Source organism: Vanessa tameamea, chromosome 12, assembly GCF_037043105.1.
Source record: "Vanessa tameamea isolate UH-Manoa-2023 chromosome 12, ilVanTame1 primary haplotype, whole genome shotgun sequence".
Classification (NCBI taxonomy): domain Eukaryota; kingdom Metazoa; phylum Arthropoda; class Insecta; order Lepidoptera; family Nymphalidae; genus Vanessa; species Vanessa tameamea.
The window spans coordinates 5675810-5692833 of NC_087320.1; the positions used below are offsets into that span (position 1 = coordinate 5675810).

Sequence of the window (17024 nt, forward strand, 5' to 3'; positions counted from 1 at the left end):
AAAAAACGAATAAAAAAAATACACCGTGTAGGCGGAATACGTCTTGTATGAGCACAGTATGGATGAAGAGGACGAATGATTCAGTATCTACAAATTTTATTTTTCTCTTTATTACGTGATTTTTTTTTACTTCAAAAATATGATTTATATTTGATATTTTATATCAAGATTCACACACAAAGGTATACCTGTAACTATACCCTTATTAATTTTTTAAAGTTGTAATAACTTATTAACAGCGGCGGCTGTGCCCGCATATTGTTAAATAATAAGAATTTATCTGTTTTCAAGGCAAAACTAAACCCATAAACGTGTATACATTTACATGTACTTATATATTTATTTGTCTTGGTGTGCTAAAACTAATGACAAAAGGGTCCGATGGGATGATATTAAGTGTAGCACCCTCATTAAAATCAAAATATCTTAGCTCAACTCTTAATTACAAAACAAGAGTCTCCATCTTATTTCAAGGTTTTATGTTTTGTAGTTTAAGCTGTCCCTAGTTTATCAGTCAATCACATTGAGGTTTAGTAATTTGTATGTAAAATTTATTTGAAGATATACTTGTAAACATAATTATAGGTAATATTATATTTATTGTCTTCAAATAAAGTGAAACAATTACAGTCACGTGAAACACATCAAGTTTAATTCCATCCAATTTTTGGGACCTTTATTTGTTAAGCAGTATCAACCCCAGTCTGTCTCTAAAGAACCCCTAAAGAAGCACTCAAGTATTTCCTCTCACGTGACAATATATACGTAAGCCAAAGCTTCATGCGCGTTGTAAAAAAATCAATTATTAACAAATTTTATCTATCAAAATTATTTTTAAATACATAGTATGTGTAATCTATACTGAAGGTTTGATTAGAAATCTAAAATTTGGAATTTTTGAATTATAAGATAAATTATAAGATTTTTTTGTAATGTTGATGAATTAAAAAAAAAAACATGTCTAGTAATGTTCCATTGATATATATAAATAGTAATAGTAATAGTTTATATAAAAAAAAGTATTATAATCATTAATTAATTTGAAAGATGCTTATTATTACAATTTTCGACAGTCATAGTATCTCCCGTATGGTCTAGTGGCTAGGATACCTGGCTTTCACCCAGGAGGCTCGGGTTCGATTCCCGGTACGGGAAAATTTATTTTTGTATATATTTAAATTCATTTACAGTATTATATATAAATGTTATAGTAAATACAGTATTGAATTTATTAAATGTACATATAATTATTAGAGTAACATATCATTTCAATGTTACATCTTCAAAGTCGCGTGGGGGCATTGACCAATTAGCTTTATGGAGACAAATGTCTTTAACTGCAATTAGTTAAGTTACCAAGAACTCTTATATCAGGGTTAACAGGAATGCCCTAGTTTATAAAAGGATAAATTTATCTGTCAGGGCGCTTCCATTGTAACGGATTTGCACTTTCCATTATCAGCGTCGTGTGATACTTATAAATGTATTATTTATAAACAACGTCACATGAGAAGTTGGTTACTTTTAGATAAAGCAATTCTGTGGCATTATAAAAATCAAAAATCGAAATAAAATTATTTCTTAAATATTAAGCACTAAACTTGATTATTGGATAAAGAATTGACAAAAATCTACTACTCGATTAAATCAAGATAACATATAGTATTAAAAATTAGTGTTAGTACACGAGAGCGATTATACATGACTAAAAAATTTACGAAAAATAGCAACAAATTATACACCAAACATTCCTCTTAAAAATACGAAAACCGATGCGCGAATCCATAATAATTAAAAATCGTTCGTTTCTCAGTAAATGAAAAATATAACATTTTCGCTTTTTCATTTTTATTTAATAATACATAATGTTAAATAGCTATCCAGATAATATGAATGAATTTTTCTGAAGAATTATCTTCAGGATTTGTAAAAGCAATCATTATCGGCTTATCATATCTATTTCAAGATATAATTATATATGTTTAATCTGTTGTGAAATCCAATTGAAGAAAACAAAATTAATGTGTCGATATATTTATTCTGTGCCATATAATTATATGATGCTAGGATTTAGCAATAGGTTACGGTGACCGTGCTAGTGCGACTACAAATAGATCACTTGTAGGTGGTAGTTCTAAGAATAAACTACCTACATTTAAATAAGAGGGTTTTATTTTACAAATGTTTTTACAAACTTTTTTTTAATTACTTTTTTTTAAAGAATTTATCTTTAATCTTGCTTAACAACTAATTCATTATATATAGATATGTAATTATTATTGCAGTGATATAATTGCTTCTATTTGCTAATACGATGTACTAATCAAAGATAATAAGATTTTCCCAAAGACAATTTACTACTTTTTATTAATTTGACATATTCCTATATAACGAATATCATGATGAAAGAAGAGTAGTTACAAAAATGCACATGTATCTATACTGTTTATAAGTGAACAACTCGAATAACTGCGCTATCAATACGATATCTTATTTTTACAGGACACTTTGTCATATGATAATGTTCAATGTTAGATATGTTTATTGTTTATAGATACAATTTTAACGTATTATTTGTGTACGAGTTACAAATTTATCTTCTTCATTAATTTGTTTATTATAGGAAGGTATGCAATTTTAATTTTACAATTAATCTATTGATTATAGTATTTATTAAACGATATTTCGTTTAAGTCTATTATTAGTTATATATTAACTTTCAATGTGTACTCATTTTATAAAATTGTCGAATGCCTGTATAAAATATAATTTCTATGATTTTATTCCCTTTTTTTATAAGTGCTGTGTTTTGAAGGCCTTGTCATGAGTAGGTATAATAAAAAAGGTAAACATTGTTATACTTAAAAATGTTGCTTACACAATACATTATAATAATATTTAAATATGTTATGTGAGTTCATAATAACTTATGAGATTTTTTCTGAGAATTGTGACACACATACTTTTAAAAAGCAACAAAAATTATAGACTGTATAATTTAAAAATAAATAAGGAATGGAATGGGAGCTGGTTAGATTAGAGTTAAAAAAAATATAAAGTAATTTATTAAGGTTACCTAAGTTTTTTTTTTTGTAATTAATGACAGTAAGATAGCAGTGACAACACTACGTACTTTCCTAGGAATTCACCGTTTTCCGTACCTGGTACAAAAGTCGCACCGTAGATCTCATGCAACCATGTTAATTGCTGGCTAATAATTAGCTCCATTAATTTTTACGATAACGTTTGACAAAGACAGAAATTTAACTTTACATTTGCTATAATTATACACAATATTTAACAGCGTTATATAGTAAAAAAGAATAGCAAAAAATTATAATTGAAGTAATTTCAAATATTTTTTTTGAATTAATCTTTACCAGTTTTACTTATTGTTAAAATTATGCATACTTGGAATATGAAAATAATAATAATAATAATCTTGTTAAAGGTTGAAAACATTCTTCGTATCAAACCCGTAGTTTTGGGTTTAATGTTTTTTTAACTATCGGCAACTGACTGGCATTTTTTCAGGCTATTATTTACATCGTTAAACTACATTATCATTAAATTAGAAACTATTTGGCTTCAATAATTTGAACACCTTTTTTGACCTTGTTGTAGTTCTTTTTTTATTGTTTACTGATGAATATACTTTTTAAATTTAAATATAATATTATATATACTATTTATATTATACTAATTGTTATATTAGTTGTTGTGGTTTGATGTAAATATGAAAGGGGTTACTTACAAGATCATAGTACGCTTCCTGCGTAACTCTTTAGATTGAGCATATTTCCCACGCCGTTCCCATGTAGTTGTTTTTATTTTCAATACTGTAATAATGTTTTTAATATTATCTAACAGACAAATTCCCACTGCGCGACTCATAAAGTAAAAAATATAATTAATGCTATTGTTTATTGATAGTTATAATCAAGATTAACTGTTCTATATTAAAACAATTGAATTTTCTGTTATTTCGTTTCAGAAATCTAATAAAATAAAAAAAGTTAGAATATTTTCCACTAAGCTAACTTCTACATTATTATGAGTTAAAACCATCTGTATTTTTATATCTGTTCACATTCATTATTTTATATGGTCTTCTAAGCAATAGTCAAAATTGTAATCAACGTAATTCCTGCGTAGATATATGATATGTTTTAGAGTGACAGAATATTCGTAGCGTGAAGACAGTAAAACCGCAGTAGCTACATTCCTATTGTGTCATGTTAATACTATAAACACAATTAAAGTCACTTGTTCTCGTTACTGTGATAATGTAGTGTCTTTGCCCTCCAGCATCGTGTTTGTTTCGTGGGCGATATTAGACCATTGTTTTATAAATTGCTTGTTTGGAAAAATGTTACAAGAGAGTTTGTTATTTAAATACTTACATAATATTTTTATGTATATTTATTTTATTGATATTTTTTAATTTAAAAATAATAAAAATGTTAATCACGTATCGTAACGTCAGTCAGACATTTATTTGTCTCTACGATAATATACTTTCTAGTTTCAAACTACGTTCTTTTTATCAACATCATTCAGTGTGTGTTTTATTGGTTAGGTATTTGACTTGTCCATCCACTTAATACGTATAAGCTTTAGGGCTGTTCCTGTTAACTGAACATGTCAATCACCTAGTTTAAAATGACTATCTAAGATATATCTATTTTATACTGTTAAAATTATTTTAACAGTATAAAATAGATATTATACTTTTAAAAAGCAATGGTTAAATAAAATAGTGTGTATTACGTCATCGGAGATTGATATCAGTAATAAAATAATATATCTACATATATAATAAACATACTTTAATAATAACAATAAAAATAAGTAATATAAATAAATGAAAATGTTTATATTTGAAATCAATTTCATTTTAGTAACGTATAGCCCTAAGTATATTTAACTTTTTACGACGCTGTTAGTGGACTGACAGCCTTTATGCAATATATCTAATAAGGAGGAAAGCCATGTATGATGTAGGTCAAATTGTAAAGACCACTTATTACCGAGATGTGGAATGCGATTATGTCATACAAATCATAATGAAAAGACTATCCTGGTTTATCGTAAATTAGATAAGACCGACAAATAGAGTCTTTACTTATTAATGTCGATTGAAAACTAGGAAATACATACTTTATTAATTAAAAGCAATTAATTTCAATGTGGAACTCTTTATCGTCAATGTACCTTTTAAATTAAATCGTTTTATCAAACGCTTTATCAAATACAAATTATACTTATACAAATATATCGTTTAATAACAATTTATTATATGTATATTTTTATAACACAATATTATACAAATAGATTATAAATAAAACAGGCAACTTTTTTAATTACACAAATAAGTTCTCACAATGTGAAATAGTAGCTTTGTTCTAAAGTATGAACATCGCCTTTGATCATAGAGATTTATTTCCTCACAACCGATGCGCTTCCTGTACTCACGCGACCAATTTAGTAAAAAAAACAAATAGGGCGCGATGAATCGTCATTAAGTTACAGTTTTTAATTTTTATTCGAAACAATAATCAATTGAGAATGTTTATTGTCAAATGTTTACTTAATATAGAAATAATTCCTATTTCAAAAGTCGTTTTCCGGTTTAAATCAACTCAGACCTTATAAAAACTGAAGAATGAAATTCAGAAAAACGTTATCCCTCGTACGAATCATCGATATTCCTAAAATATGTATGTACGTTACGGAAAACGAGATGAATATATAATATATTAGGCTTTACCCGTGAGTAATTTATAAAACTTTATGTCTAGCGAACAAACCGTCAGCCCCAATTTAACCCCTCGAGGGGTGAATTAAAAAGTCCTTCCCCGGGACTCAACCTATCTCCATGCCAAATTTCATCTAAATCGGTTCAGCAGTTTAAGCGCAAAGAGGTAACAGACAGTTACTTTTTATAATATTTATAGGTATAGGTACGTTATGTTGACAAAGGTGAGGCTGTATTTTGATGCCCTTTATTTAGGATCCCAATGGGTGTGGCCAAAGATGATCCCGAAATTCCACGATACTTTGATTGGTTAATGAACTGTAAACTAAACAATAGGTGACCTTTACATATGTATGTATATTATGCAAGATTAGAAATAATAACAAAACCAGATAGTATTTTTATTAAATACTAGCGAATCGTCCAGGCTTCGCACGGATATAATAAGGTCTACATAAGACGTTTATATTGAAGGACAAACATACAAGAAAGAAAAAAATAAGATATTTTCGGTTAGGTACCTTCTCGTTGTAAGTGTGTTCGCAGAAAAACTAACCAAAGTTTCATCACAGTCGGCTTAATGGTGCACGGACACGTAGTGAGCAAACATACATATAAACTTCATTTTTGTTAAACATATTAGTGGTTAAGTGATTATAAAACGTAATTTTTCGTTGTAGTTTATGTGGTTACTGATTAAATCGTGCCGTTATCTGACATCAAGGGTAATTCACATTTAGTTTCATCTCGTCTGTGATTGGTAAATTGCCGGACGAGTTCGGTAGGCAAGAATCGCATCCCACCTACGAGTGTCATAGTCCAAAGTGAAGCTATTTTGTTCGACCATGATATGGGTAATTTCTCTTTGTTTAACTGCATACATTGAAATTCCAATCACAATTAATTTGCTTTTAAATCTATTTACCGCTACAATGGGTGGATTTCCCAAGCTTGTCAGTATCGAAGCAACGATCGTAACAAGCATTTCAATCAATGATGAGGGGAATAGTAATGTTTTTGTTAAAACTTGATTCATTTATTAATTACTTAAACCTTTTTTTAACGAAATAGCTACTAACGGTTTCTCGTGATCCCTTAATTTCCTGTAAATACAATTTATAGAAACTATGATGTTTAGGCTACCTTTATGTCAAATTTCATTACGTACGGTTCAGGAGAAGTATGGGCACGAGAAGTTCACAAACAGACAGACATATAGGCATATTATTATAATTAGACTAGATAAATACGTTTAAGTTCTAATATGTTTAGCACAATAAAAGTATACATTAAGCTATTATTTGTTCTGTTTTTGGAATTAAGGATCAAGACAAAATTGGATTTAAATTACGGCAATTTATCGCCTCCGCATTGAATGGTAACAATTATGTTGACAATTATTGTACCGATCCGGCAGAATTTATTCGTGACATCGCGTGATTATCTTCAGTTAGCAAGTTTCATAATAGAAGTTTAATAAAACCACTGAAAAGTAAGTCACATTACAATGACTAAAATAATTACATTATAAAAGAATTACTTCTCTTCTGGATATTCAAAGCTTTATGCAAGAAGGATATTGCGCCATCAAATAAGTTTAAATGTTGAAATAAATTTTGAATATCATATTTAATAATATTTTTTATCGAATATTAAAAGATGACGTTTTTAAATTATTTTGCAACGATTCAACTACATGTAGATAGTTTAAATAAAGACGACGGATGTCACTAGATTGATGATTTGACCTAGAACACACATCAGCTGCTGCACTCCGTCACTCAAACATTGCTTTTATACTTATAAAAAAATATGAACTTCGTACAATATTAACTCTCCCCTACGGTAAAACAGGATTCAATATCTGCAAAAAATAACAGTAACAAAATGGGGTGTACTTCCTTTTAAGCAATACCTCCGATTGATCTGAATTTTCGTGTATTTGTGTATTTTGACACACTGATAACGACGTATCAAAATAAATATCAGGATATTTAATTTTCGACATCAAGTTTCAAAAAATATAAATATTTTTTTCCACTTCTATAACTATTTGTAAGTGATTTTAGAGAAATCTTTTCTTATTCCACTCTAAAGTTCCCCTAGAATGGTTTTGCTTTGTTAAAGCAAAGTCACCAGCAAACTGCGAAGGTGAGATTTTTTTGTGTCTGATTATTTAAATGCTGTTGGCCACAGTGGTCTTTACACCGGGCGTGGGGGTAAATATTAGACTCCGCCTTGAAATTTGAGCACTCATGTGCTTCGAGTGATGTCAATCCTTAGGGTGTCTCCTATGACCTCACCTTTACTCAGGACGTAGCTGGTGCCGTGGGATGCGAGTGTTGGCACCTATGCTTTTATATACTTCCAAAGGTCGAGGGGCTGCACCTTCCGCAGCGCAATTTGAATTTCGAAATTAAACATTTAACATTCTTATTAAAAGATAATTTTAAAAACAGATTTTTATAAAAATATATATTTTTGTTTTTACTCTATGTGTTCACGTTTCTTTCGTTCGATCATTCATCTTAAACATCGTATAAGAGTTCGCCTGACAGTCTGTGATCGTGTGTCATTTAGGAGGTAGGTAATTGATGTTGGCATTTATATGAATGTTTCTGACTTTATGGAATATATGGTAGGTACTATGATAAATCAATGAACAACGCGTGTCGGGAAAATCATATGGTTCCATATTTGAATTATTCTCCGAACTACTTCTGACTTGTTTGTTTTGCAAGTTCTAGGTTAAAATAAAAAAAATATGTAATTAAATAAACAATTAAATAACAATATTTTTTTCAACGATTTAAAAAAATATATTATTGTTAATATATTATGAAGACGCTGACGATACATGGATCATGTTAGTACTCTCAATTTCACTGTTCTAAACAGAGGTGTGAGGTCGCATACAAATTGATTTAACATTGGTTGTATTATGCAAAGCGTTTTCCTCTAACGACAGAGTTTCTTATGTTGACATCCTATGCTTGTTAAGTAACACTGTCTGATTTTTGTGAATGGAGCATTAGAAGTCGCCGTTATAAAAAGAAAAAAAATGTTATTGTTATTTATGTTACAGAATAATATCGTGTTTAATTAATTACATGTTTATTTCAGAAAATTCAAAGGTTATTTAGTATAATTAAATACATATGACATTATAATTAAACAACGCCTTACGCTATAAAAAAAGTCCCATTTTTGTTTAAAAATAATTTGTCTTTAAAACTATGTAACCAACACCTACCTTTGTTTTAAATACATCTACATATGTTTATATTGTATTCGTGGGCCTAGTCTAAGTAAGTAGGTTCCTACGTTAAATGTTATAACATAACGGCGGGGGCAAATCTATTACAATAAAAAAACCAGTCAAATGATACAAACGAGACTTATATAGTTTACAATAATAGCTATAAATTATTTTATTGGTTTACAAAATATCATTTTCAACAGTCAAGGGCATTATAGCTATTCTTCCAAACCATCAAATGTCATTTTCAAACAGATATGCTCAGTTAAATCTAAGCATAACAAAATAACTGATTATTTTTCTAGTTCAGATAAAAAATAACGTAATATTTTTATCAGAATGTCTTATCTTTGCGAGTGTTGGTGTGAGTTTGTTTGCATGTGAGTGTTATAAAGCGGGTGTAAGGATAATACATAATAAAAGTTTAATGAAACGGAATATTGTTAGTTAGTACTTTTGTAATTACTAGCGAAGACCAAAGCACAAGCAAGGCTTAGTCATAAGTGAAAAATATAGTCTTATCAGGTTACTGCGATTGTGATTAGGGAGGCGAGGAGTTAGGTGTGTCGACATTCTGAACCGGTGACCTGTTGAGTGAGGTAAATACACGTAGAAGTAATTCCGATGATGATGTAATTCTCACCAGTAATAATGACGCGATTGAAGGTCACCAGCCAATTCGCAATAAATGCAATATTTGTTATTTTTAAACGGTATGTTTAGCTAAATTGACGAACGCGTAATATTCTTAACTACTTAAATTTATAATTATGTTGAAGAAAAGTACCGAAGAATTTATTTAGACAGACTAACACGATATTATTACGTTGGGTGTTCTTTTTATTTCGTTATTAGTCGCCTCTAGATTAATAGCGAAAAATGTAAGAAAATTTATATTTTAATATTTTCTTCAATCGTTTACCAATGACACGAAGTTAATGCTGGAATAACAAATTTTAATCATAGTAGGTACCTTCACATGTTTTTAGCCGAAAAACAAAAACAATAATATAATCGATTTCGAATTTTATATTTAATTACACGGCGATACGATTTGACTCGAAAGGGTCCGAGCTAAACAATACACTGTATTAATACACACAAGCAAGGAGTAACGTAATAATATTATGTATTCATATAAATTTTATAATTGATCGCTTATCGTGTAATTGTATTGCATTGTATTTTATTGTATACAATATTTATATTTATTATTATATATAATAAGATATAAAAAGTTGGTTTACATATTATGCTACATCGTTAGATGCTTACAATATTGTTTTGTATAATTATTTTCGTCTCGACGTCATCTTTATTCCGTTAGATGAGACGTAAAATTTATAAACGCTAAATTTTATGAAGCTCCCTTAAACCCCCTGTCAAGCTTAAAACCCGTTTCTTTCCCATACCTTTTCATCCCCTTAAAGAGGGTGGCGACCGATGAACAATGTGGTGAGCACCATTGTTTCCTATCGTCTATTATGGGAATGACCTCAATTGTAGCGATAAGCTGAGATTTATTTTTATATATCAGATTATAACTCACAATAAGTTATTTGTGACGATGAAATATTGGCGAGTTTTGCATAAAAAGTATTTTCAAGTAATTATAATGGAAAATAAGTTTAATTGTAATTTTCCATTAAAACGCCATCTGTACGTAAAAGGGAAACATACAATAGATAAAATGTGTAACGTAGTCTACGACAATTTCACTAGATGGCGCTGTAAATTCTATTCCTAAGGTTGTTACTTGGAGCAGGTAGTCGTTTAATATTTTTAATTTATACTAGATGGCAGCACCCATAAATATTAAGATTAGGTCATTAACGCCTGATTAATTCATTCAAGATAAGATTCGTTTCACTTATGAATACTTATCTTAAGTGTATTTGTCTCATTATCTGCGAAACGTAATTTAGAAGCTTAATATGAAAATATATAGGTGATTATATTTTGACAGTAAAGAGTTACCTACTTGTTTTAAGATATTGTGCTTCAATATAATAATATAATTAGGTATTATCTTCATTTAAATTATTCTTTCCTGGTTATGCTTTACTTATATTACAGGTACATAAATAAAGTTTTTTGCGGGTTAATTATTAGAGATACGTATCTAATTGTATAATTAACCCTTTGCACTCACGTTCTTATTTTGTTCAAATATATTTTTAAAACGTTATTTCTTTTTATAATTTGGCAACAGAATTAGTTTGAGGGCTTGCTATCCTATAAATTGGAAACTGTATACATTGCCCCACAGAAGAATTACTGACCTCTAAGCTGTCTTTGTTTTGTAACATTGGCAGAAAGGATTTCGATTTTCATTCGACTTATTATATTTATTGAAAAAACACAAATAGCAATAAATAATAAATAATATTTTTAGATAAGACATACGTGATGGGCATAAACGGCACAAATGTATACCTACGTAAATCATATAGTTCGACGTGTCATTCTTTTGAGTGCACCCAGAAATAGATATAATTTTATAATTATTATAATCATATAGTTATAACGTATAAAACGTTTCTAAGATAAGTCAAACGTGACACGCGTTTATAATACAAGTATAAACGTAAATCATGAACTTCGTCCAGTAGACTGCGATAAACAATAATTTTAGACTACTAGCCATTAAGTAGGTAAGACTGCGTGAAATTAACGATTCCTGTCGGGATCAATTTTGGATCAGCTAGAAATTTAAAACTTCGACACGCTTAAAGTTTTATGTAAAATTCTTATATTTTAATGCCATTGCATGTAATAATATCAACTTTTCCTGATCACCTGATCTCTTTTCAAGGCTGTTTTACTAATTTACTATAGGAAGGCTCGCATTTCTAAATTTGGACCGATAATTATTGTTTTAATATTGATAAATTATATAATATAATTAGTATAATAATTGCCAGTGTATATTTATAAACCAGAAGAAATAATGAGATTTCAATTAATACTTTTATTAAATAAATTTTTGACTTATTTTGAAAAAAACGTGATAACTCAAAAATGGTTCACTTTTGCATTATGCATGTAGGGGTTTAAATTATCACATATAGTCACCCCTATTACCTCCTAACGGGAATACGTCGAATTACCAATAACCCTGTATATATGTGTCCTAAAATTAACTACGGTTATTTTTACCAATATTAAATATAGGTTTAGTAGATTGCAGTAATTTATTGTAAGTAATATTTCTTGTAAATACGACGTTTATTTCCCTCATGGTAAATATTTAAAGCTATGAAATATTTATCTCATTACTGATACCCATAAATAGTAACTCTAGCTTTAAACATTGCAAAATTGATCTGAGAATAATATTATTTAGCTACACTTTAACTTCCCGTTAAACGGATTTCAATTTTAAATTTTTAATGTGTTTCAATACACGTATCTTTCTAAAAACGAATAATCTAATTCTGTGAATTCATAGTGTGGTTGTTTATCTATATTTTAGTTTTCATTCTATTTATTATATATTGGTACTTAGTTAATTTTTTCGGGCGAAACCCCAACAGAGTTTGCAATTACTCCTACAGTATCATAGTACCTACTATCATTTTATTGAAAAAGCTCGTCTGTAACCTTGGCAATTTTCGTTGGCTTCTATTTTATGTAGAAACGTACCGACTTATTTGCTATACAAAGGGTATTCTAGTTATCTACGTTGACTTTTATTTTATGTGAAATACGTAGTCGTTACTCGTTTGCGATACTTATCTACTATGTATATAAAAAACGTTATTTTTCTTAAATGTATAATTTATTAAGTTTACGACTCGTGTAAAATTAAATTTTAAATTCTGTTTTTTTAACAATCAATACAGCAAAACGTAACGTAAAGGTACATATTTAAAATTGTTATATTTCGTAAAAACGCCTGAAAAACACGCACGGTCCCAATAAACTAATGAAATGCGACACGCGACACGCAAACCACGCTTCTTCCTGCTTGGAGCGACACCGGTGACTGGTGAGCGCTCGCAAGTCGTAATCCTCAAGGACTTTCCAGTTTTGCATAGCAGGAATTATTACAATACAGTGTTAAACCACGCAATACATATAGTACTATCTGATATCTGTATATAGCCTAGTACACAAATTACAAATATTTATTTTCTATTATGCGTGAAGCTAGGAGTAGACTTACATCGCTCGGCGGCCATTAGATAAACCATTGCGCTATTGATGCTTCTTGCCTTATTAGCTCACATGAAACGAATTTCAAACTTTTTCAATTTTAAGAATAAATTATCTTTCACGAATAAAGTTATTTTATTTGCCTATCGAAATTGTCTGTTCATAATCGACGTCACGACATTGACTACGTTTATTTATACCAATAATAAATACTGAGGGCTTAGATTGCAGTAATTTATTGTGAGTAATGGTATGACGTATGACGTTGCCAATCACGTCTAATATGTAGGTAGTCTTGTTTGTCAGAGATATTATTATTGCATCTCCGGTGATTTTTAGCGTTCTTAATGAATTGTATTCCTGTATCTCATATATGTACGTATATATTATTGTATATAGATATATTACATATTTACAGTAAACTTTAATATCAACTTTTTATTAGCGATATAAGACCTTCGAATACGTAATTGCTACTCATATATCAGTCAGAATTGTTAGCAATATCGCAACTTTTTCTATCTAAACAATAAAATGTTATTGTTTATTGATACTATACTTGAGGTTTTGTTAAAGTTAATCGTTCCTCTCTACAGACTTGTGTTTTTTATATACAACTAGCGACCCGACCAGACTTCGCACGGGTTTAACGCCACTAAATATACTACAGAATGTCTTACAACGTTCACAGTTTTTCAGTAATTAGACATGTTTTAAATCTGTAATATCTTTAAAATTATTAATTTAAATTAAATGATGTATAGGCCCATATTGATCTATATTAAATGGACAATGTATTTATTAAGGTATTTAATTGGATAAGGATTAATGCTGTATTGCTTAAAATCGTTTCGAAAATAAGCCATTATTTTTCGTAAAAAGTAAAGGATACAAAATGGTTGTTGTGGGCTATCCCTAAGAGATAGACATGTACCATAGCGGATTTTTTTGATTTTGATGACTGTAGTACATTATTTTGATCTATCTCGTAGTTTCAGCCAGCATTTGCAATGTAAGCGCAAAAAGTGTGTTTCTTTACGATATACATTAGAAACCTCTAAAATTATCAGTGATTCTCTACTATATTGTGCATGTATTATACATATAAACCTTTCTCTTGAATCAATCTATGTATTAAAAAAACGGCATCAAAATCCGTTGTGTAATTTTAAAGATCTAAGCATACATAGGGACAGACAGCGGTAAGCGACTTTGTTTTATACTATATCATGATTAGTGTTGGAAAAATTACCTTCAAACGCAAACGACATTTACATGTAAAGAAATAGTTAATTATTAATAATTTTCCGACATCGCGAAAATGCGCGTATCACGTTGAGGGAAAACCCCTCATTCGTTACCTATATGTTTTTTTTGATTCAAGAATAAACTATGAAATAAATTAAACAAAAAGTCTTATAAATTCTTATTATTAATTTAGTCGTGTACCTGTTGGGATTGGAAACCCATACCCATATATGTACCCATTGGAAACATCATTTAAAAACCAACGGATCTTTCTTAACTACTACAGGTTTTTTGCTACTGCTCTCCCCATCTGTGTAAGCCAAAAGTTAAAATTCATTATTTTTATTTCATGTAAAGATGAACAATTGTTTAAATAACATTAAAATGTATGTCATAACGAAAGGTAAAATTATTGTACTTTTTACACATTTCATGTAATGTGCATACACGGGATATTTATTATATATAGATATTAATATTTATATGGATTGTGTATGAGTTTGGCAGTCAAATTTATCACATAGTAAAAACAAAAAAAAACATTATTAACTATGTATTTTATGGCATAGGATAATAACTCTACGTTGTTTGCAGTGGAATTATTTTATCTATCAGCATTTTATTATTATATCATTTTATTAGGTAGATGTACTTTAGTCATAACACAGTCTGTCACTTTTCCAAGAAATCAATATTGCATAAATTCGCTGACTATATACCAGAGAATACAAGTCGGCGACCGATACGGAAAAAAAAAATTCAACTATTCTCAATATAGGAACACAAAGAGTTTCTATAAGCTAGTGTTTATGAAAGAATGCGCGGTTCGAATAATAAATCCTAGTGTACTCTTGGCCTAAATAATAATGCCACACTCCGCAGTTAGAACTATGTGGTCGAGTCAAACAAAAAACGAATACGATCATTTAACATTTTCTAACAACAAAAAATCATGAAAACGCTTCAGATAAATCTTAATTGTATTACGAAAAGGCAATTAAACAAAAACAAAATCATATTTTTGGTATAGTCAGCAAATTTATCTTATTGTCTTCTTCCCACTAAGTAATAATGACGGTTCGATGATTTAATATTATTGTTTTGTTACCTGTTACATAAGCGTGCAAAGTTTAAAGTTGATACACTTGCAGCTCTCACTTCTATAATAACCCTTAACAAACTAACGTTTCTTAATATTGTCCTCAAAAGAATTACTTCCCCTGTGCAGTCGGTTAACAGATATAACATGTATGTTTGTTCCTAGTACGTCATCATTTCTACAAAAACCTTTTAGCCATAGTAATGTAAATGTGAAATTAACTGTCTGTTGCTCTTTCATAGCTAATTACTGAACAGAATTAATGGAATTTAGTATGAAGCTAGATTAAATTCCAAGTGGAAGACATAGGCTACTTACTTTTTTGTGCCTAACACCTATGACCAACCCCAAACAGTGAAGACGCGGGCGAGAATTAGTATTGTATAATATATATTATATAATATTAATAAATACATTTTGAAAAAGAAAGACGCAGAGTAATTCGCTATCATAACCCAAAACTAGAATTTCATAGGACTTTATCATTTGCTAATTTGAGTTGATTTAAATATGAATATTAATCAACAATTTTATTTCATTTAGCATTTATATTTAAATTAAAAAGATAGTATAAAAGCTTCAATGCTTTCTCATTGAAAAGCACATTGGTTTTTACAGTTTAGTCAGTCTAAGAGTAAAATTTTAATATATTTTGTCTATTAACTATTTAAAATTAAGTAACTAAAATGAAATAAATTTCGGATAATATTGTTAGAGAAGTAAAAATATTTTTGTATTATATAATGAACGTCTCTGGCATTGTGGTCGTGACAGTGACATAAGAACGAAATTATTTACTTTCGTTACTATTATTTATATTACTAATTAGTTTTGTATTTTAATTTTTTATTAAGAGTACAATGTATATATTACATTTACAGAGCATATTTACATATTAGAGAATTCCGCTGTTAGTTTCGACTTTTCTATTTCTATGATTCTGGTTGATGCTTAGAATTGTTTTGTCATGCTCTCGAGGTTATAATAATAATCAATAAGCAAATAAGTGACTGTGGAAAGACTCCCTCTCCCTTCCCTCCTTTATGGTATTGGAGTTTACGTTTCTTCTCCGCTGCTGAAATAAATCACTTTAAAAAGAGGCACTGAGGTATGCAAAGGATTGCTTGGTTCATCCTGCGAATCAGGTACGATCTGTATAGCACAGCTGGTCCCGAAGAGCACTAAGCATGGTTGTAACACGAGGAGGTGACTGACTTGTACTTCATAAGCTTGCTACTAGAACAACGAGACAGTAATTTATAATGAATTAAATGTTAAATTCATTTTGTTGGTCAAAAATAGGTTGAAACAGGCTCGAATTACGATTTCCATCAAAGCATTAGTATCAAGTACTATTTAAAAAAAATAGTAGATACCTTCAATTTTACGTATGGTATTTGTAGTACATTTTACATATGTACCTTATGTATAAATAAATACAGAAAGAACATATTATCTAGTTGAGTGGAACATTTAAATCCCAGTTGTTACGCAGGGTTTCA

The 17024-nt window shown here is 29.4% G+C and overlaps 1 non-coding gene across 1 annotated transcript; it reads left to right on the forward strand.

Annotated features, from left to right (window-relative positions):
* The first annotated feature begins 1083 nt into the window (after positions 1 to 1083).
* On the forward strand, positions 1084 to 1155 carry Trnae-uuc (transfer RNA glutamic acid (anticodon UUC)). Its single transcript has one exon. It is a non-coding gene; the product is annotated as a tRNA-Glu (tRNA).
* The last annotated feature ends 15869 nt before the right edge of the window (positions 1156 to 17024 follow it).